Source organism: Drosophila innubila, chromosome X (genome assembly GCF_004354385.1).
Source record: "Drosophila innubila isolate TH190305 chromosome X, UK_Dinn_1.0, whole genome shotgun sequence".
Classification (NCBI taxonomy): Eukaryota; Metazoa; Arthropoda; class Insecta; order Diptera; family Drosophilidae; genus Drosophila; species Drosophila innubila.
This window is the reverse complement of record NC_047626.1, coordinates 34,475,565-34,498,092: the sequence shown is the minus strand read 5'-3', so window position 1 is coordinate 34,498,092 and position 22,528 is coordinate 34,475,565. Positions and strand designations below refer to the sequence as shown.

General features: G+C 44.6%; 1 long non-coding RNA gene, 2 other non-coding genes and 2 pseudogenes across 11 annotated transcripts in view; all 5 read right to left on the bottom strand.

The window, feature by feature from the left end:
- Positions 1-4,859: 4,859 nt before the first annotated feature.
- Positions 4,860-22,528, bottom strand: part of LOC117794032 — a 100,100-nt gene continuing 82,431 nt past the window's right edge. For 2 of the 9 annotated variants that reach the window (XR_004618332.1, XR_004618328.1), the window contains exon 3: positions 4,873-4,936. This is a non-coding gene — a long non-coding RNA (uncharacterized LOC117794032). Of the gene's footprint in view, positions 4,937-10,296; positions 10,371-22,528 lie in introns of those variants that run through there. The other 7 variants (XR_004618339.1, XR_004618341.1, XR_004618324.1 and 4 more) reach the window with 6 other exon arrangements.
- LOC117794367 lies at positions 5,016-5,194 on the bottom strand. Its single transcript, XR_004618415.1, has one exon. It is a non-coding gene; the product is annotated as a 5.8S ribosomal RNA (ribosomal RNA).
- On the bottom strand, positions 10,452-10,630 carry LOC117794395 (annotated as a pseudogene).
- Positions 16,049-16,227, bottom strand: LOC117794378. Its single transcript, XR_004618417.1, has one exon. It is a non-coding gene; the product is annotated as a 5.8S ribosomal RNA (ribosomal RNA).
- LOC117794376 lies at positions 21,534-21,684 on the bottom strand (annotated as a pseudogene).

Genomic DNA, 22,528 nt, shown 5'->3' with positions numbered 1-22,528 from the left:
GAGTACTTTAGAAAAAAAGTTTAAAGGTATGCCTAAAAGCCCAACCACACCTTTCCAATGTTATATAGAACATATCTATAGCTTCTATGGTTTGGAAACTGTTGAGGTTTTAATTTTTCCGGATTTAGCGTTTTCCCGCTAAACTAGCGGTTTTCAAAAGTCGTAGAACAAACATTTCTAGATTTTCGAAAGGAATAAATCCCCATCATTACATTTAAGCTTCTTTAGCGCTTTGATGCAAACAGACAAACAGACAAACAAACTGACTTTTCATTTCATTTTGAGAAGTCCACTTAAATTTTCAAATTTAATTATCTTTTGAACCAGTTATCGGATTTAGGTGATTGAGGTATCAATCGACGCGTATTTTAAGTAAAATTTTTAAAAAATTTTACAAAAGACCTAACAGCCCCATTAGCTGCAATCATCTAAATTTTCACCTCCCACTTACACCCCGTATCTCATGACCCAAGTTGGTTAGAAAAGTTTTAGTATGCTATTTTGTAAGTTAAGACTAAACCTTTCGATCGGTATATAACTCGATCTGATCGGACACTCGTAGCAAATTTTCCAACTTAGCTGTATATATAGTTAGTCGCCTTTCGCACCCTTCGTGATGCTTTCGTCACTAACGCGAAATGCCGTCCGCAGTGATTTATATCGATATAAGTTATATCTAACGTGTAAATTAATAAAATATAAATATTATAGATAATTGCAATTGGGTGACACATTGCATTTAGCTTTTTGTTTTAAATTTTTTTTTAGCAAGGGTTTCAGCCATTTAAAAAAATAGATAACAGCAGCAAAAATCAACCAGCAGCGTAGCCAAACCTATGAAGGATACTATTGTAGACATTGTTTATGCATTGTTGGCATTGTTTACGGATTGTCTACATTGTGTACGCGTAATGGCACAACACTGGATATCGTTACCGAACTAATAGAATATGCATTTAAGTTAGACTTATAGATCTTGACAAAAATTGGTTCCAATCGAACCACTATGTCATAAAGTTGTCATAGGACCGATCGGGCGAAGTCCAAGTCTTAGTATGAAAAACTTTTTTTCGTCAGTAGCAACGCGAGCGAAGCGAGCTGTGGGTACCTAATTTTTCATTATAATTAAAACTAGTGGACCGGTGCTACAGTCGAGCATACTCGACTGTCGGAGACCCCGTACTTACTATGGCAAAAACTAATAATGGCAAAAATTAAAAAAAATTTATATTGCAAGCAGATCAATTTTGTTTCCGGATTTGGCCACGACCACTTTACCGCCTAAAAATCGAAATTTCATATCCAAATTATAAGAACAATTTAGATGCTAGTGACACCAAACTTAGTATGTAGATTCCTCTATATTGCAGGCAAATCAAGCTTATTTCTTTTTTTCGATCGGACCACTATATCATAGAGCGCCCATAGGAACAATCGGTTGAAAATCAAGTCTTAGTATGAAAATCTTTTATGTTTTATGAGACATCGTAACCAATCTTATAGAATATACATTTAAGTCTACTAATTATTTTTTTATTTTTTTCCATTATTAGTTCGATTGTTCCTATGAAAGCTATATGATATAGTAGTCCGATTTTGACCAAATTTGGTCAGGGTGTAACAAACCATTCCAAATATACAATCCGTAGAAATAAAAAAGTTTTTCATTATAAAGGTTAATTGAGCCCGATTGTTCCTATGGCAGCTATATGATATGGTAACCCGTTTTTGATCAAATTTCGTCAGGGGCTTCCCAAATATACAACCTGTCAGTTTGGTTAAGATATCTTTACAAACAAAAAAGTTGTTCATACAATAACTATATTTTTTCATACAAATGCCGTGTGGTGACCTTTGTCCCGTTTTTGGGTCCATCAAATGATCTCCGATCGGGCTCAAAATTAGCAAGTGTATTTTTGAGGTAAAAACGAATATTTTTCAGCCCTGTGCTCATTGATATCGCCAACTAGAAAAAACTCGTTACAAGCCGCGGCCAGGCTAATGTTGACCTATATCAAGTTTATTTTAGAACTTGGCCACGCCCACGTCCGCCCACGTAAATGATATAAAATGTAATAACAAGAGCAATTTTAAAGCTGCAGCCTTGAGACTTGGCACACAGGCACACCGCTAGGATACGCTTCTTGTAATCCGCTGAGGAGGTCCTCAATGAAATAGCAAGAAGCGCGGCATCATCATCGTGTCCACGACGACGAGAATCCTGTAGCCTGCGCCTCAGTCTCCTGACCTCTGCGTTTAGCAGATAGTTCGGCATTCCGCCAAGCTACATGTCGCTTGGCTCGCGGTCGTCTGCGGCCCAACACAAGATCGCACACATCATGTACAATCAAGCGCAGTGCAGAAACTTGGTCGTCCAGCGGCGTCCATGTGATCCTCGGGCTGCTCCTGATCCTCTAGCCACTTCATCACCGAACAATCGTGCATTGTGGAGATTCCAGGATGGCACAGGAGCTATGTTCTCAACTGTGCTTTCCGGGTGGAGCGTTGTCACAACCGTGATGAGTTGTGATCGCTAAGCTCCCACTCATCCACTCTCCAGTCATATGTGGCCAACATAGATGCTGCGTTGTTGTAAATATATGTATATATGTTATATCGATATTGCTCCGTCCGTTGCGAGTCTCGAACGTATAGACCTCACTTCGTACATTCAGCACTTCGACAGGGGTATTTGCCATCCACTCAGACAGCTGCTCACCCCGTATGTAGTTCTGCAATCACTCGCCACGGCGAGGGATCTTACTGAACCACATGGGGGATGCTGCGTTCGCGTCGGTGCCTAGAATAACTGGTGAACTGCTGGCCAGCAGCAGTACCTCATTCATGTACGAAATGTACGGCTTTAAACTCTCCTGGTGTTGGCAATATACGGAGCTCAGGAAGGTTGTGCCAAATCTCCCAGTGACACTCACGCATACTCCAAAGTCGGTGATGAGCGGCTCTACGGGCATGCAGATGGCATCGGGGTCATCTATGACGATATCAGCTTTAGCTTGACGGTCAGCAAAAACTCGCATCCCGGCTGGCAATCCCGAGTACGAACAGATGTCCAGACTCTCTCATCCGTACTCCGAGCTCGATGTTGGCAGCTCGTCCTCGACCACAATTTGCTTGGATGAAGCTAAACATTTTAATGTCTAGCTTGCACCCTCGCTAGCACCGCACCGTAAATAGGGCATGCTTCCGAGAGCATATGATGCCCCGAAGGCAATGCCTTGAAACGGCAGTTCCGGCATTCCACCGGACTGGTGCACTTCGGTCTGTCCGCACTGTCGGCAAACTGCATCCTTGAGCCGGCATTGTGAGTCCTTGTGGTCGAACCCAACACACCTATGGCAAGCATAGGTGTGGACGAGCGACCGGCAGCGGTATGAAAACCACTTGATGTAGACCCGTCCGATCCCATCAACTATGGCCAGCGCTTTTTCGTCAACCTCCAGGTTTAGGTTGACCGTCTCGCCTGCAGTTTGCGACCATTGCTTCGTCTCTAGATGCACGCTCCTTTTGAATTCCGCCTCGGTCATATGCTCCCTGAAGTTGCTCGCGAAGAGCTCCAGCATAAACTCTTCGGCATTGATCGCGGTGTCAACGTCGAACACTGTAATCTTCGGCAAGCTACGATTCTGTTGAACCACCAATCCGACCTCAGCAAACTTCTTGTTGGCCACCACTTTCTTCATCTCGCCAACTGACGGTGTGCGAATGATCGCACCGCCCGCTTCAGCTCTCGTACTTCGTGGACACGAACATCGAGAACAGGTGCAACCTCATTGCGCACTTTCTCCACAACCTGCTTCGACGTCATGGCTGGGTCTGAGCAGAGACCACAGCAGACCACGTCTCTACCGGCTTCCTGGCGCGGTAGCTTGCTACAGGTGTAGCAGCAGCGTTGGCGGCAGCAATAGGGCAACAACAGAGGCTTGCAGGGCTGCTAGTCTGGTCACCAGCGCCAGGGTGAGGTCGTTGTACTTCTGAGCAACGTCAAAAATAGCACACACGGCGGTTGCACTGATCCCCGTCCTGGTGACGGTTCTGCACCTTCGATATCTCAGACAGGATTGTCTCCACTCCGCTGTTCACTATTGTGAATGCTGAGCGGCCGACAGCACCATCAAAAACAGCAGAAGCAGCAGCAGTAGCGGCAGCAGAGCTAGCTGCGCTGGAGTCAGCGGCAGCAGAGCCAGCTGTGACGGAGGCAGCGGCAGCGGAGCTAGCAGCAGTGAGCAGTGGGGCAGGCAGCGGCAGCAGAGCCAGCTGCGACGGAGGCAGCGGCAGCGAGCGGCGGTGGGGCAACGGCAGCAGAGCCAGCTGCGATGGAGGCAGCGGCAGCGACGGTGGGCGCCGGAACGGCAGGAGGTCCCATCTCGAGGCTAACCGCTTGGCGTTGATTTCCTCAACGGTTGGCTTCCGCTTACGGCTGCTAGAGCGGCCGCGCCTATCCTCAGACATCCTGGTTGAAAACCAGTACCAATGCACTCAACAGTACAAAAGTTAGCTCGAAACCGCACTCATCACACAATTTGAGCACTTCTTATCGCTGTTTTTACCGTTGGTTAGCGTCTGCGTACAAAGTACCGCAATTCCGCTTTGTTGTTCACTTCGAAAGTTGCTTATCACGTTTACCGTTATATGTAACGAAACACTGCCATGCGCTCACTCGAAATAAACGTCTGTTCGCGACGAACGTCAGAAACAAACTCAGTAGATAGGGACAGAGTCAAAGGATCTCTCCGATTTACTTAACGTGGCGTGTTCCAGTTAAGGATTACGACCACGGTATTCGAATATGCAAGCATATAATACAGCGAGTTTGGTACAATGCGCCAAACTGACGCCCCAAGAGATGTTAGCAGTGGCAGTAGGAGTCTCGTTAATCCATTCATGCGCGTCACTAATTAGATGACGAGGCATTTGGCTATTTTTTTTTTTTTGTAGCACATTAGTTCACCACATAACGAAATGATTTCGATTGTAGCTTATTTAGCATAGTCTTACAACCCTCAAACATATGTAGTCCAAGCAGCACTCTAAAATTAAATAAAGTACATAACAGCATGGACTGCGATATGCGTTCAAAATGTCGATGTTTATGTGCCCTGCAGTTCACACGATGACGCACAGTTTGCTGCGTTCTTCATCGACCCATGAGCCGAGTGATCCACCGCTTAGAGTAATACAAATTTTGGTTTATCATAGTAAGAAGGTCTCCGCCAGTCGAAAATGCTCTACTGTAGCTTCGTCCAACTGGTTATCACTATTTCTGTTTATTTAAAAAATAATTTTATTATTTTGCTTTTAGGATTTAAATGCAAGATGAGGCTAACATCTGAAGTTGATGTATGTTCAGTAATGTCTTTCGTAGTTTCGTTTTCTCAAACATATCATATTCCAGTAGCTTCTTTGAATTGAGCAGCTCCATTTCTGAAAAAGGTTTCTCCATTTCAGTTTCAGCCAAAGTCTTCACCTTGGTCCTTCCATTTTCGTCCTCATAAAACCTTTTCTGAGTTAACAAAGTTTTAACCTTTGCGTTTTTACGAAGCCACTACGATCGGCCTTCTTGGTAGCCAATTTTTTGGAAACCGGCTTCTTCAACTCTTTAGGAGTCCATTTGTAGTCGTATGGTTAAGTCGTTGGGTTTTCATGATCGTTTGGGTGGCATGTTGTAGTTCGTGGTCTCATTTTTATCTTGATCATCGTCGATATCACTGAAAATATCTTAAAAGGATTATATTAGCTAGTGACGAAAGCAGCACGAAGGGTGCGAAAGGCGACTAGCAATATATACAGCCAGTGATGTGCCGGGTAGACTACACCATGTAGATTACACGATTGTCTACGTGTTAGCAATTGAGTGTCAACTATAAATTGTAAACGTGTAAGCAATGTCAACAATGTAGACAATGCCGAAAATGTGAGAAGAGTGAGCTGGCGCAGTCAAGGGAAAAAAGTTATATAAAATTGTTGAATATAAATGAATTATATTCAATTAAAGTTGGGTAATTATCCAACTTTATTGTTCATTATTATAACATTATGGTGATCGAGGGAGGTAAGTCCGTGATTATGAGTAATTTAGTTCGCTCATTTGATTTTTCGCTCGCTTGTTCAGATGGAGATGTATGGAGCTTTAGGAGATTTTGGGGCTGTTTTGCTATCTGTGCCACCCCTGATTATAGTTCATTTTGAAAACATTGTCGAGCTCTATAAAATTTTAAGTACAGGATCAATCGACATTATTAAAGGCGACAGAAATATTAACTAAGATAACCAAAATTATTAAGAAATATATAAATTTATATCAATATAAGTTATATCTAACGTGTAAATTAATAAAATATAAATATTATAGATAATTACAATTGGGTGACACATTGCATTTAGCTTTTGTTTTAAATTTTTTTTTTAGCAACGGTTTCAGCCATTTAAAAAATAGATACCAACAGCAAAAAATCAACCAGCAGCGTAGCCAAACCTATGAAGGATACTATTGTAGACATTGTTTATGCATTGTTGGCATTGTTTACGGATTGTCTACATTGTGTACGCGTAATGGCACAACACTGGATATCGTTACCAAACTAATAGAATATGCATTTAAGTTAGACTTATAGATCTTGACCAAAATTGGTTCCAATCGAACCACTATGTCATATAGCTGTCATAGGACCGATCGGGCGAAATCCAAGTCTTAGTATGAAAAACTTATTTTCGTCAGTAGCAACGCGAGCGAAGCGAGCTGTGGGTACCTAATTTTTCATTATAATTAAAGCTAGTGGGCCGGTGCTACAGTCGAGCATACTCGACTGACGGAGACCCCGTACTTACTATGGCAAAAACTAATAATGGAAAAAATTAAAAAAAAATTTAGTATGAACACCTAGATCTCAGAGACTATACCACCTAGAGACACAAAACTTGGTATGTAGGTTCCTCTATATTGCAAGCAGATCAATTTTGTTTCCGGATTTGGCCACGCACCCTTTACCGTCCAAAAATCGAAATTTCATATTCAAATTATAAGAACAATTTAAAAGCTAGTGACATATCATATCATAGAGCGCCCATAGCAACAATCGGGTGAAAATCAAGTCTTAGTATGAAAATCTTTTATGTTTTATGAGACATCGTAACCAATCTTATAGAATATACATTTAAGTTAACAAAATATTTTTTAATTTTTTCCATTATTAGTTCGATTGTTCCTATGAAAGCTATATGATATGGTAACCCGTTTGACCAAATTTCGTAAGGGCTTCCCAAATATACAACCTGTGAGTTTGGTTAAGATATCTTTACAAAAAAAAGTTGTTCATACAATAACTATATTTTTTCATACAAATGCCGTGTGGTGACCTTTGTCCCGTTTTGGGTCCATCAAATGATCTCCGATCGGGCTCAAAATTAGCAAGTGTATTTTGAGGTAAAACGAATATTTTTCAGCCCTGTTCTCATTGATATCGCCAACTAGAAAAAACTCGTTACAAGCCGCGGCCAGGCTAATGTTGACGTATATCAAGTTTATTTTAGAACTTGGCCACGCCCACGTCCGCCCAGGTCCGCCCACGTAAAATGTAATAACAAGAGCAATTTTAAAGCTGCAGCCTTGAGACTTGGCACACAGGCACACCGCTAGGATACGCTTCTTGTAATCCGCTGAGGAGGTCCTCAATGAAATATCAAGAAGCGAGGCATCATCATCGTGTCCACGACGACGAGCATCCTGTAGCCTGCGCCTCAGTCTCCTGACCTCTCGGCGTTTAGCAGATAGTTCGGCATTCCACCAAACTACATGTCGCTTGCGGTCGTCTGCGGCCCACACAAGATCGCACACATCATGTACAATCAAGCGCAGTGCAGAAACTTGGTCGTCCAGCGGCGTCTCCATGTGATTCTCGGGCAGCTCTCTGATCCTCCTAGCCACTTCATCACCGAACAATCGCCAACGCGCATTGTGGAGACTCCAGGATGGCACAGGAGCTATGCTCTCAACTGTGCTTTCCGGGTGGAGCGTTGTCACAACCGTGATGAGTTGTGATCGCTAGCTCCTCATCCACTCTCCAGTCATATGTGGCCAACATAGATGCTGCGTTGTTGACGATTGTTATATCGATATCGCTCCGTCCGTTGCGAGTCTCGAACGTATAGACCTCACTTCGTACATTCAGCACTTCGACAGGGGTATTTGCCATCCACTCAGACAGCTGCTCACCCCGTATGTAGTTCTGCTATCTCTCGCCACGGCGAGGGATCATACTGAACCACATGGGGGATGCTGCGTTCGCGTCGGTGCCTAGAATAACTGGTGAACTGCTGGCCAGCAGCAGTACCTCATTCATGTACGAAATGTACGGCTTTAAACTCTCCTGGTGTTGGCAATATACGGAGGTCAGGAAGATTGTGCCAAATCTCCCAGTGACACTCACGCATACTCAAAGTCGGTGATGAGCGGCTCTACGGGCATGCAGATGGCATCGGGTCATCTATGACGATATCAGCTTTAGCTTGACGGTCAGCAAAACTCGCATCCGGCTGGCAATCCCGAGATTCGGTGACAACAAGCGTGAGGCTCCTGAGCCAGTACGAACAGATGTCCAGACTCTCTCATCCGTACTCCGAGCTCGATGTTGGCAGCTCGTCCTCGACCACAATTTGCTTGGATGAAGCTAAACATTTTAATGTCTAGCTTGCACCCTCGCTAGCACCGCACCGTAAATAGGGCATGCTTCCGAGCATATGATGCCCCGAAGGCAATGCCTTGAAACGGCAGTTCCGGCAGTCCACCGGACTGGTGCACTTCGCTGCAATGTGGCCGGTCTGTCCGCACTGTCGGCAAACTGCATCCTTGAGCCGGCATTGTGAGACCTTGTGGTCGACCCAACACCTATGGCAAGCATAGGTGTGGACGAGCGACCGGCAGCGGTATGAAAACCACTTGATGTAGACCCGTCCGATCCCATAAACTATGGCCAGCGCTTTTTCGTCAACCTCCAGGTTTAGGTTGACCGTCTCGCCTGCAGTTTGCGACCATTGCTTCGTCTCTAGATGCACGCTCCTTTTGAATTCCGCCTCGGTCATATGCTCCCTGAAGTTGTTCGCGAAGAGCTCCAGCATAAACTCTTCGGCATTAATCGCGGTGTCAACGTCGAACACTGTAATCTTCGGCTTGAAGCTACGATTCTGTTGAACCACCAATCCGACCTCAGCAAACTTCTTGTTGGCGCACTTTCTTCATCTCGCCAACTGACGGTGTGCGAATGATCGCACCGCCCGCTTCAGCTCTCGTACTTCGTGGACGAACATCGAGAACGGGTGCAACCTCATTGCGCACTTTCTCCACAACCTGCTTCGACCACAGCAGATCACGTCTCTACCGGCTTCCTGGCGCGGTAGCTTGCTACGGGTGTAGCAGCAGCGTTGGGGGCAGCAATAGGGGCAACAACAAAGGCAGTGGGGGCAACAGAGGGAGCAGAGGCTTGCAAGGCTGCTAGTCTGGTCACCAGCGCCAGGTTGAGGTCGTCGTACTTCTGAACAGCGTCAAAATAGCACACGCGGCGGTTGCACTGATCCCTGTCCTGGCGACGGTCTCCTTGACAAGCTTCTGCACCTTCGATATCTCAGCCAGGATTGTCTCCATTCCGCTGTTCACTATTGTGAATGCTGAGCAGCAGAAGCGGCAGCAGAGCCAGCTGCGACGGAGGCAGCGGCAGCGGAGCTAGCAGCGGTGGGGGCAACGGTAGCATAGCCAGCTGCGATGGAGGCAGCGGCAGCGACGGTGGGCGCTTCGGGAACGGCAGGAGGTCCCATCTCCGAGGCTAACCGCTTGGCGTTGATTTCCTCAACGGTTGGCTTCCGCTTACGGCTGCTAGAGCGGCCGCGCCTATCCTCAGACATCCTGGTTGAAAACCAGTACCAATGCACTCAACAGTAGAAAAGTTAGCAATAAAAGTGCACAATTTGAGCACTTCTTATCGCTGTTTTTACCGTTGGTTAGCGTCTGCGTACAAAGTACCGCAATTCCGCTTTGTTGTTCACTTCGAAAGTTGCTTATCACGTTTACCGTTATATGTAACGAAACACTGCCATGCGCTCACTCGAATAAACGTCTGTTCGCGACGAACGTCAGAAACAAACTCAGTAGATAGGGACAGAGTCAAAGGATCTCTCCGATTTACTTAACGTGGCGTGTTCCAGTTAAGGATTACGACCACGGTATTCGAATATGCAAGCATATAATACAGCGAGTTTGGTACAATGCGCCAAACTGACGCCCCCAAGAGATGTTAGCAGTGGCAGTAGGAGTCTCGTTAATCCATTCATGCGCGTCACTAATTAGAAGACGAGGCATTTGGCTATTTTTTTTTTTTTTTGTAGCACATTAGTTCACCACATAACGAAATGATTTCGATTGTAGCTTATTTAGCATAGTCTTACAACCCTCAACCATATGTAGTCCAAGCAGCACTCTAAAATTAAATAAAGTACATAACAGCATGGACTGCGATATGCGTTCAAAATGTCGATGTTTATGTGCCCTGCAGTTCACACGATGACGCACAGTTTGCTGCGTTCTTCATCGACCCATGAGCAGAGTGATCCACCGCTTAGAGTAATACAAATTTTTGGTTTATCATAGTAAGAAGGTCTCCGCCAGTCGAAAATGCTCTACTGTAGCTTCGTCCAACTGGTTTTCACTATTTCTGTTTATTTAAAAAAATAATTTTATTATTTTGCTTTTAGGATTTAAATGCAAGATGAGGCTAACATCTGAAGTTGATGTATGTTCAGTAATGTCTTTCGTAGTTTCGTTTTCTCAAACATATCATATTCCAGTAGCTTCTTTGAATTGAGCAGCTCCATTTCTGAAAAAGGTTTCTGCATTTCAGTTTCAGCCAAAGTCTTCACCTTGGTCCTTCCATTTTCGTCCTCATAAAACTTTTTCTGAGTTAACAAAGTTGTATCGTTTGCGTTTTTACGCAGCCATTACGATCGGCTCTCTTGGTAGCCAATTTTTTGGAAACCGGCTTCTTCAGCTCTTTAGGAGTCCATTTGTAGTCGTATGGTAAAGTCGTTGGGTTTTCATGATCGTTTGGGTGGCATGTTGTAGTTCGTGGTCTCAGTTTTATCTTGATCATCGTCGATATCACTGAAAATATCTTAAAAGGATTATATTAGCTAGTGACGAAAGCAGCACGAAGGGTGCGAAAGGCGACTAGCAATATATACAGCCAGTGATGTGCCGGGTAGACTACACCATGTAGATTACACGATTGTCTACGTGTAAGCAATTGAGTGTCAACTATAAATTGTAAACGTGTAAGCAATGTAAACAATGTCAACAATGTAGACAATGTAGACAATGCCGAAAATGTGAGAAGAGTGAGCTGGCGCACTCAAGGGAAAAAAGTTATATAAAATTGTTGAATATAAATGAATTATATTCAATTAAAGTTGGGTAATTATCCAACTTTATTGTTCATTATTATAACATTATGGTGATCGAAGTGATCGAGAGAGGTAAGTCCGTGATTATGAACAATTTAGTTTGTTCATTTGATTTTTCGCTCGCTTGTTCAGATGGAGATGTATGGAGCTTTAGGAGATTTTCGGGCTGTTTTGCTATCTGTGCCACCCCTGATTATAGTACATTTGAAACACATTGTCGAGCTCTATAAGAATTTTAAGTACAGGATCAATCGACATTATTAAAGGTGACAGAAATATTGACTAAGATAACCAAAATTATTAAGAAATATATAAATTTATATCAATATAAGTAACATCTAACGTGTAAATTAATAAAATATAAATATTATAGATAATTACAATTGGGTGACACATTGCATTTAGCTTTTTGTTTTAAATTTTTTTTTAGCAAGGGTTTCTGCCATTTAAAAAAATAGATAACAACAGCAAAAATCAACCAGCAGCGTAGCCAAACCTATGAAGGAAACTATTGTAGACATTGTTTATGCATTGTTGGCATTGTTTACGGATTGTCTACATTGTGTACGCGTAATGGCACAACACTGGATATCGTTACCAAACTAATAGAATATGCATTTAAGTAAGACTTATAGATCTTGACCAAAATTGGTTCCAGTCGAACCACTATGTCATATAGCTGTCATAGGACCGATCGGGCGAAATCCAAGTCTTAGTATGAAAAACTTATTTTCGTCAGTAGCAGCGAAGCGAGCTGGTACCTAATTTTCATTATAATTAAAACTAGTGGGCCGGTGCTACAGTCGAGCATACTCGACTGTCGAGTACTTACTATGGCAAAACTAATAATGGAAAAAATTAAAAAAAAATTTAGTATGAACACCTCAGAGACTATACGACCTAGAGACACAAAACTTGGTATGTAGGTTCCTCTATATTGCAAGCAGATCAATTTTGTTTCCGGATTTGGCCACGCACCCTTTACCGCCTAAAAATCAAAATTTCATATTCAAATTATAAGAACAATTTAAAAGCTAGTGACACCAAACTTAGTATGTAGATTCCTGTATCTTGCAGGCAGATCAAGCATATCTTTTCGATCGGACCACTATATCTTAGGAACAATCGGGTGAAAATCAAGTCTTAGTATGAAAATCTTTTATGTTTTATGAGACATCGTAACCAATCTTATAGAATATACATTTAAGTTAACAAAATATTTTTTAATTTTTTCCATTATTAGTTCGATTGTTCCTATGAAAGCTATATGATATGGTAACCCGTTTTTGACCAAATTTCGTAAGGGCTTCCCAAATATACAACCTGTGAGTTTGGTTAAGATATCTTTACAAACAAAAAAGTTGTTCATACAATAACTATATTTTTTCATACAAATGCCGTGTGGTGACCTTTGTCCCGTTTTTGGGTCCATTAAATGATCTCCGATCGGGCTCAAAATTAGCAAGTGTATTTTTGAGGTAAAAACGAATATTTTTCAGCCCTGTTCTCATTGATATCGCCAACTAGAAAAAACTCGTTACAAGCCGCGGCCAGGCTAATGTTGACGTATATCAAGTTTATTTTAGAACTTGGCCACGCCCACGTCCGCCCACGTCCGCCCACGTAAATGATATAAAATGTAATAACAAGAGCAATTTTAAAGCTGCAGCCTTGAGACTTGGCACACAGGCACACCGCTAGGATACGCTTCTTGTAATCCGCTGAGGAGGTCCTCAATGAAATATCAAGAAGCGAGGCATCATCATCGTGTCCACGACGACGAGCATCCTGTAGCCTGCGCCTCAGTCTCCTGACCTCTCGGCGTTTAGCAGATAGTTCGGCATTCCACCAAACTACATGTCGCTTGGCTTGCGGTCGTCTGCGGCCCAACACAAGATCGCACACATCATGTTCAATCAAGCGCAGTGCAGAAACTTGGTCGTCCAGCAGCGTTTCCATGTGATTCTCGGGCAGCTCTCTGATCCTCCTAGCCACTTCATCACCGAACAATCGCCAACGCGCATTGTGGAGACTCCAGGATGGCACAGGAGCTATGCTCTCAACTGTGCTTTCCGGGTGGAGCGTTGTCACAACCGTGATGAGTTGTGATCGCTAAGCTCCCACTCATCCACTCTCCAGTCATATGTGGCCAACATAGATGCTGCGTTGTTGACGATTGTTATATCGATATCGCTCCGTCCGTTGCGAGTCTCGAACGTATAGACCTCACTTCGTACATTCAGCACTTCGACAGGGGTATTTGCCATCCACTCAGACAGCTGCTCACCCCGTATGTAGTTCTGCAATCTCGCCACGGCGAGGATCTTACTGAACCACATGGGGGATGCTGCGTTCGCGTCGGTGCCTAGAATAACTGGTGAACTGCTGGCCAGCAGCAGTACCTCATTCATGTACGAAATGTACGGCTTTAAACTCTCCTGGTGTTGGCAATATACGGAGGTCAGGAAGATTGTGCCAAATCACCCAGTGACACTCACGCATACTCCAAAGTCGGTGATGAGCGGCTCTACGGGCATGCAGATGGCATCGGGGTCATCTATGACGATATCAGCTTTAGCTTGACGGTCAGCAAAACTCGCATCCCGGCTGGCAATCCGAGATTCGGTGACAACAAGCGTGAGGCTCCTGAGCCAGTACGAACAGATGTCCAGACTCTCTCATCCGTACTCCGAGCTCGATGTTGGCAGCTCGTCCTCGACCACAATTTGCTTGGATGAAGCTAAACATTTTAATGTCTAGCTTGCACCCTCGCTAGCACCGCACCGTAAATAGGGCATGCTTCGAGAGCATATGATGCCCCGAAGGCAATGCCTTGAAACGGCAGTTCCGGCAGTCCACCGGACTGGTGCACTTCGCTGCAATGTGGCCGGTCTGTCCGCACTGTCGGCAAACTGCATCCTTGAGCCGGCATTGTGAGACCTTGTGGTCAGACCCAACACACCTATGGCAAGCATAGGTGTGGACGAGCGACCGGCAGCGGTATGAAAACCACTTGATGTAGACCCGTCCGATCCCATAAACTATGGCCAGCGCTTTTTCGTCAACCTCCAGGTTTAGGTTGACCGTCTCGCCTGCAGTTTGCGACCATTGCTTCGTCTCTAGATGCGCTCCTTTTGAATTCCGCCTCGGTCATATGCTCCCTGAAGTTGTTCGCGAAGGGCTCCAGCATAAACTCTTCGGCATTAATCGCGGTGTCAACGTCGAACACTGTAATCTTCGGCTTGAAGCTACGATTCTGTTGAACCACCAATCCGACCTCAGCAAACTTCTTGTTGGCCAGCACTTTCTTCATCTCGCCAACTGACGGTGTGCGAATGATCACACCGCCCGCTTCAGCTCTCGTACTTCATGGACACGAACATCGAGAACGGGTGCAACCTCATTGCGCACTTTCTCCACAACCTGCTTCGACGTCATGGCTGGGTCTGAGCATGACACCACAGCAGACCACGTCTCTACCGGCTTCCTGTCGCGGTAGCTGTTGCAGGTGTAGCAGCAGCGTTGGCGGCAGCAATAGCAACAACAAGGCTTGCAGGGCTGCTAGTCTGGTCACCAGCGCCAGGTTGAGGTCGTCGTACTTCTGAACAGCGTCAAAATAGCACACGCGGCGGTTGCACTGATCCCTGTCCTGGTGACGGTCTCCTTGACAAGCTTCTGCACCTTCGATACCTCAGCCAGGATTGTCTCCATTCCGCTGTTCACTATTGTGAATGCTGAGCGGCCGACAGCACCATCAAAAACAGCAGAGTCGGCAGCAGTAGCAGCAGCAGAGCTAGCTGCGCTGGAGGCAGCGGCAGCAGAGCCAGCTGCGACGGAGGCAGCGGCAGCAGAGCCAGCTGCGACGGAGGCAGCGGCAGCGGAGCTAGCAGCGGTGGGGGCAGCGGCAGCAGAGCCAGCTGCGATGGAGGCAGCGGCAGCGATGGTGGGCGCTTCGGGAACGGCAGGAGGTCCCATCTCGGGCTAACCGCTTGGCGTTGATTTCCTCAACGGTTGGCTTCGCTTACGGCTGCTAGAGCGGCCGCGCCTATCCTCAGACATCCTGGTTGAAAACCATGTACCAATGCACTCAACAGTAGAAAGTTAGCAATAAAAGTGCAATTTGCACTTCTTATCGCTGTTTTACCGTTGGTTAGCGTCTGCGTACAAAGTACCGCAATTCCGCTTTGTTGTTCACTTCGAAAGTTGCTTATCACGTTTACCGTTATATGTAACGAAACACTGCCATGCGCTCACTCGAAATAAACGTCTGTTCGCGACGAACGTCAGAAACAAACTGAGTAGATAGGGACAGAATCAAAGGATCTCTCCGATTTACTAAACGTGGCGTGTTCCAGTTAAGGATTACGACCACGGTATTCGAATATGCAAGCATATAATACAGCGAGTTTGGTACAATGCGCCAAACTGACGCCCCCAAGAGATGTTAGCAGTGGCAGTAGGAGTCTCGTTAATCCATTCATGCGCGTCACTAATTAGATGACGAGGCATTTGGTTTTTTTTTGTAACACATTAGTTCACCACATAACGAAATGATTTCGATTGTAGCTTATTTAGCATAGTCTTACAACCCTCAACCATATGTAGTCCAAGCAGCACTCTAAAATTAAATAAAGTACATAACAGCATGGACTGCGATATGCGTTCAAAATGTCGATGTTTATGTGCCCTGCAGTTCACACGATGACGCACAGTTTGCTGCGTTCTTCATCGACCCATGAGCCGAGTGATCCACCGCTTAGAGTAATACAAATTTTTGGTTTATTATAGTAAGAAGGTCTCCGCCAGTCGAAAATGCTCTACTGTAGCTTCGTCCAACTGGTCATCACTATTTCTGTTTATTTAAAAAAATAATTTTATTATTTTGCTTTTAAGGATTTAAATGCAATGAGGTTAACATCTGAAGTTGATGTATGTTCAGTAATGTCTTTCGTAGTTTCGTTTTCTCAAACATAACAGCTGCTCAATTCAAAGAAGCTACTGGAATATGAAGCTTCTTTGAATTGAGCAGCTCCATTTCTGAAAAAGGTTTCTCCATTTCAGTTTCAGCCAAAGTCTTCACCTTGGTCCTTCCATTTTCGTCCTCATAAAACTTTTTCTGAGTTAACAAAGTTGTATCGTTTGCGTTTTTACGCAGCCATTACGATCGGCTCTCTTGGTAGCCAATTTTTTGGAAACCGGCTTCTTCAGCTCTTTAGGAGTCCATTTGTAGTCGTATGGTAAAGTCGTTGGGTTTTCATGATCGTTTGGGTGGCATGTTGTAGTTCGTGGTCTCAGTTTTATCTTGATCATCGTCGATATCACTCAAAATATCTTAAAAGGATTATATTAGCTAGTGACGAAAGCAGCACGAAGGTGCAGGCGACTAGCAATATATACAGCCAGTGATGTGACGGGTAGACTACACCATGTAGATTACACGATTGTCTACGTGTAAGCAATTGAGTGTCAACTATAAATTGTAAACGTGTAAGCAATGTAAACAATGTCAACAATGTAGACAATGTAGACAATGCCGAAAATGTGAGAAGAGTGAGCTGGCGCACTCAAGGGAAAAAAGTTATATAAAATTGTTGAATATAAATGAATTATATTCAATTAAAGTTGGGTAATTATCCAACTTTATTGTTCATTATTATAACATTATGGTGATCGAAGTGATCGAGAGAGGTAAGTCCGTGATTATGAGTAATTTAGTTTGTTCATTTGATTTTTCGCTCGCTTGTTCAGATGGAGATGTATGGAGCTTTAGGAGATTTTCGGGCTGTTTTGCTATCTGTGCCACCCCTGATTATAGTGCATTTGAAACACATTGTCGAGCTCTATAAGAATTTTAAGTACCGGATCAATCGACATTATTAAAGGTGACAGAAATATTGACTAAGATAACCAAAATTATTAAGAAATATATAAATTTATATCAATATAAGTTATATCTAACGTGTAAATTAATAATATATAAATATTATAGATAATTACAATTGGGTGACACATTGCATTTAGCTTTTTGTTTTAAATTTTTTTTAGCAAGGGTTTCAGCCATTTAAAAAAATAGATAACAACAGCAAAAATCAACCAGCAGCGTAGCCAAACCTATGAAGGAAACTATTGTAGACATTGTTTATGCATTGTTGGCATTGTTTACGGATTGTCTACATTGTGTACGCGTAATGGCACAACACTGGATATCGTTACCAAACTAATAGAATATGCATTTAAGTTAGACTTATAGATCTTGACCAAAATTGGTTCCAATCGAACCACTATGTCATATAGCTGTCATAGGACCAATCGGGCGAAATCCAAGTCTTAGTATGAAAAACTTATTTTCGTCAGTAGCAACGCGAGCGAAGCGAGCTGTGGGTACCTAATTTTTCATTATAATTAAAACTAGTGGGCCGGTGCTACAGTCGAGCATACTCGACTGTCGGAGATCCCGTACTTACTATAGAAAAACTAATAATGGAAAAATTAAAAAAAATTTAGTATGAACACCTAGATCTCAGAGACTATACGACCTAGAGACACAAAACTTGGTATGTAGGTTCCTCTATATTGCAAGCAGATCAATTTTGTTTCCGGATTTGGCCACGCACCCTTTACCGCCTAAAAATCAAAATTTCATATTCAAATTATAAGAACAATTTAAAAGCTAGTGACACCAAACTTAGTATGTAGATTCCTCTATATTGCAGGCAGATCAAGCTTATTTCTTTTTTCGATCGGACCACTATATCATAAAGCGCCCATAGGAACAATCGGGTGAAAATCAAGTCTTAGTATGAAAATCTTTTATGTTTTATGAGACATCGTAACCAATCTTATAGAATATACATTTAAGTTAACAAAATATTTTTTAATTTTTTCCATTATTAGTACGATTGTTCCTATGAAAGCTATATGATATGGTAACCCGTTTTTGACCAAATTTCGTAAGGGCTTCCCAAATATACAACCTGTGAGTTTGGTTAAGATTTCTTTACAAACAAAAAAGTTGTTCATACAATAACTATATTTTTTCATACAAATGCCGTGTGGTGACCTTTGTCCCGTTTTTGGGTCCATCAAATGATCTCCGATCGGGCTCAAAATTAGCAAGTGTATTTTTGAGGTAAAAACGAATATTTTTCAGCCCTGTTCTCATTGATATCGCCAACTAGAAAAAACTTGTTACAAGCCGCGGCCAGGCTAATGTTGACGTATATCAAGTTTATTTTAGAACTTGGCCACGCCCACGTCCGCCCACGTAAATGATATAAAATGTAATAACAAGAGCAATTTTAAAGCTGCAGCCTTGAGACTTGGCACACAGGCACACCGCTAGGATACGCTTCTTGTAATCCGCTGAGGAGGTCCTCAATGAAATATCAAGAAGCGAGGCATCATCATCGTGTCCACGACGACGAGCATCCTGTAGCCTGCGCCTCAGTCTCCTGACCTCTCGGCGTTTAGCAGATAGTTCGGCATTCCACCAAACTACATGTCGCTTGGCTTGCGGTCGTCTGCGGCCCAACACAAGATCGCACACATCATGTACAATCAAGCGCAGTGCAGAAACTTGGTCGTCCAGCGGCGTCTCCATGTGATTCTCGGGCAGCTCCCTGGTCCTCCTAGCCACTTCATCACCGAACAATCGCCAACGTGCATTGTGGAGACTCCAGGATGGCACAGGAGCTATGTTCTCAACTGTGCTTTCCGGGTGGAGCGTTGTCACAACCGTGATGAGGTTGTGATCGCTCAACTCCCACTCATCCACTCTCCAGTCATATGTGGCCAACATAGATGCTGCGTTGTTGACGGTATGAATAATCGATATCGCTCCGTCCGTTGCGAGTCTCGAACGTATAGACCTCACTTCGTACATTCAGCACTTCGACAGGGGTATTTGCCATCCACTCAGACAGCTGCTCACCCCGTATGTAGTTCTGCAATCACTCGCCACGGCGAGGGATCTTACTGAACCACATGGGGGATGCTGCGTTCGCGTCGGTGCCTAGAATAACTGGTGAACTGCTGGCCAGCAGCAGTACCTCATTCATGTACGAAATGTACGGCTTTAAACTCTCCTGGTGTTGGCAATATACGGAGGTCAGGAAGATTGTGCCAAATCACCCAGTGACACTCACGCATACTCCAAAGTCGGTGATGAGCGGCTCTACGGGCATGCAGATGGCATCGGGGTCATCTATGACGATATCAGCTTTAGCTTGACGGTCAGCAAAAACTCGCATCCCGGCTGGCAATCCCGAGATTCGGTGACAACAAGCGTGAGGCTCCTGAGCCAGTACGAACAGATGTCCAGACTCTCTCATCCGTACTCCGAGCTCGATGTTGGCAGCTCGTCCTCGACCACAATTTGCTTGGATGAAGCTAAACATTTTAATGTCTAGCTTGCACCCTCGCTAGCACCGCACCGTAAATAGGGCATGCTTCCGAGAGCATATGATGCCCCGAAGGCAATGCCTTGAAACGGCAGTTCCGGCAGTCCACCGGACTGGTGCACTTCGCTGCAATGTGGCCGGTCTGTCCGCACTGTCGGCAAACTGCATCCTGCCGGCATTGTGAGACCTTGTGGTCGAACATAACACACCTATGGCAAGCATAGGTGTGGACGAGCGACCGGCAGCGGTATGAAAACCACTTGATGTAGACCCGTCCGATCCCATCAACTATGGCCAGCGCTTTTTCGTCAACCTCCAGGTTTAGGTTGACCGTCTCGCCTGCAGTTTGCGACCATTGCTTCGTCTCTAGATGCACGCTCCTTTTGAATTCCGCCTCGGTCATATGCTCCCTGAAGCTGTTCGCGAAGGGCTCCAGCATAAACTCTTCGGCATTGATCGCGGTGTCAACTTCGAACACTGTAATCTTCGGCTTGAAGCTACGATTCTGTTGAACCACCAATCCGACCTCAGCAAACTTCTTGTTGGCCAGCACTTTCTTCATCTCGCCAACTGACGGTGTGCGAATGATCACACCGCCCCGCTTCAGCTCTCGTACTTCGTGGACACGAACATCGAGAACGGGTGCAACCTCATTGCGCACTTTCTCCACAACCTGCTTCGACGTCATGGCTGGGTCTGAGCATGACACCACAGCAGACCACGTCTCTACCGGCTTCCTGTCGCGGTAGCTTGCTACGGGTGTAGCAGCAGCGTTGGCGGCAGCAATAGGGGCAACAACAAAGGCTTGCAGGGCTGCTAGTCTGGTCACCAGCGCCAGGTTGAGGTCGTCGTACTTCTGAACAGCGTCAAAAATAGCAAACGCGGCGGTTGCACTGATCCCTGTCCTGGTGACGGTCTCCTTGACAAGCTTCTGCACCTTCGATATCTCAGGCAGGGTTGTCTCCATTCCGCTGTTCACTATTGTGAATGCTGAGCGGCCGACAGCACCATCAAAAACAGCAGAAGCAGCAGCAGTAGCGGCAGCAGAGCTAGCTGCGCTGGAGGCAGCGGCAGCAGAGCCAGCTGCGACGGAGGCAGCGGCAGCGGAGCTAGCAGCGGTGAGGGCAGCGGTGAGGGCAGCGGTGAGGGCAGCGGTGAGGGCAGCGGTGAGGGCAGCGGCAGCAGAGCCAGCTGCGACGGAGGCAGCGGCAGCGGAGCTAGCAGCGGTGGGGGCAACGGCAGCAGAGCCAGCTGCGATGGAGGCAGCGGCAGCGACGGTGGGCGCTTCAGGAACGGCAGGAGGTCCCATCTCCGAGGCTAACCGCTTGGCGTTGATTTCCTCAACGGTTGGCTTCCGCTTACGGCTGCTAGAGCGGCCGCGCCTATCCTCAGACATCCTGGTTGAAAACCAGTACCAATGCACTCAACAGTAGAAAAGTTAGCAATAAAAGTGCACAATTTGAGCACTTCTTATCGCTGTTTTTACCGTTGGTTAGCGTCTGCGTACAAAGTACCGCAATTCCGCTTTGTTGTTCACTTCGAAAGTTGCTTATCACGTTTACCGTTATATGTAACGAAACACTGCGATGCGCGCACTCGAAATAAACGTCTGTTCGCGACGAACGTCAGAAACAAACTGAGTAGATAGGGACAGAATCAAAGGATCTCTCAGCACTCTAAAATTAAATAAAGTACATAACAGCATGGACTGCGATATGCGTTCAAAATGTCGATGTTTATGTGCCCTGCAGTTCACACGATGACGCACAGTTTGCTGCGTTCTGCATCGACCCATGAGCAGAGTGATCCACCGCTTAGAGTAATACAAATTTTTGGTTTATCATAGTAAGAAGGTCTCCGCCAGTCGAAAATGCTCTACTGTAGCTTCGTCCAACTGGCTATCACTATTTCTGTTTATTTAAAAAAATAATTTTATTATTTTGCTTTAAGGATTTAAATGCAAGATGAGGTTAACATCTGAAGTTGATGTATGTTCAGTAATGTCTTTCGTAGTTTCGTTTTCTCAAACATAACAGCTGCTCAATTCAAAGAAGCTACTGGAATACGAAGCTTCTTTGAATTGAGCAGCTCCATTTCTGAAAAAGGTTTCTCCATTTCAGTTTCAGCCAAAGTCTTCACCTTGGTCCTTCCATTTTCGTCCTCATAAAACCTTTTCTGAGTTAACAAAGTTTTATCCTTTGCGTTTTTACGAAGCCACTACGATCGGCCTTCTTGGTAGCCAATTTTTTGGAAACCGGCTTCTTCAGCTCTTTAGGAGTCCATTTGTAGTCGTATGGTTAAATCGTTGGGTTTTCATGATTGTTTGGGTGGCATGTTGTAGTTCGTGGTCTCATTTTTATCTTGATCATCGTCGATATCACTGAAAATATCTTAAAAGGATTATATTAGCTAGTGACGAAAGCAGCACGAAGGGTGCGAAAGGCGACTAGCAATATATACAGCCAGTGATGTGCCGGGTAGACTACACCATGTAGATTACACGATTGTCTACGTGTAAGCAATTGAGTGTCAACTATAAATTGTAAACGTGTAAGCAATGTAAACAATGTCAACAATGTAGACAATGCCGAAAATGTGAGAAGAGTGAGCTGGCGCAGTCAAGGGAAAAAAGTTATATAAAATTGTTGAATATAAATGAATTATAT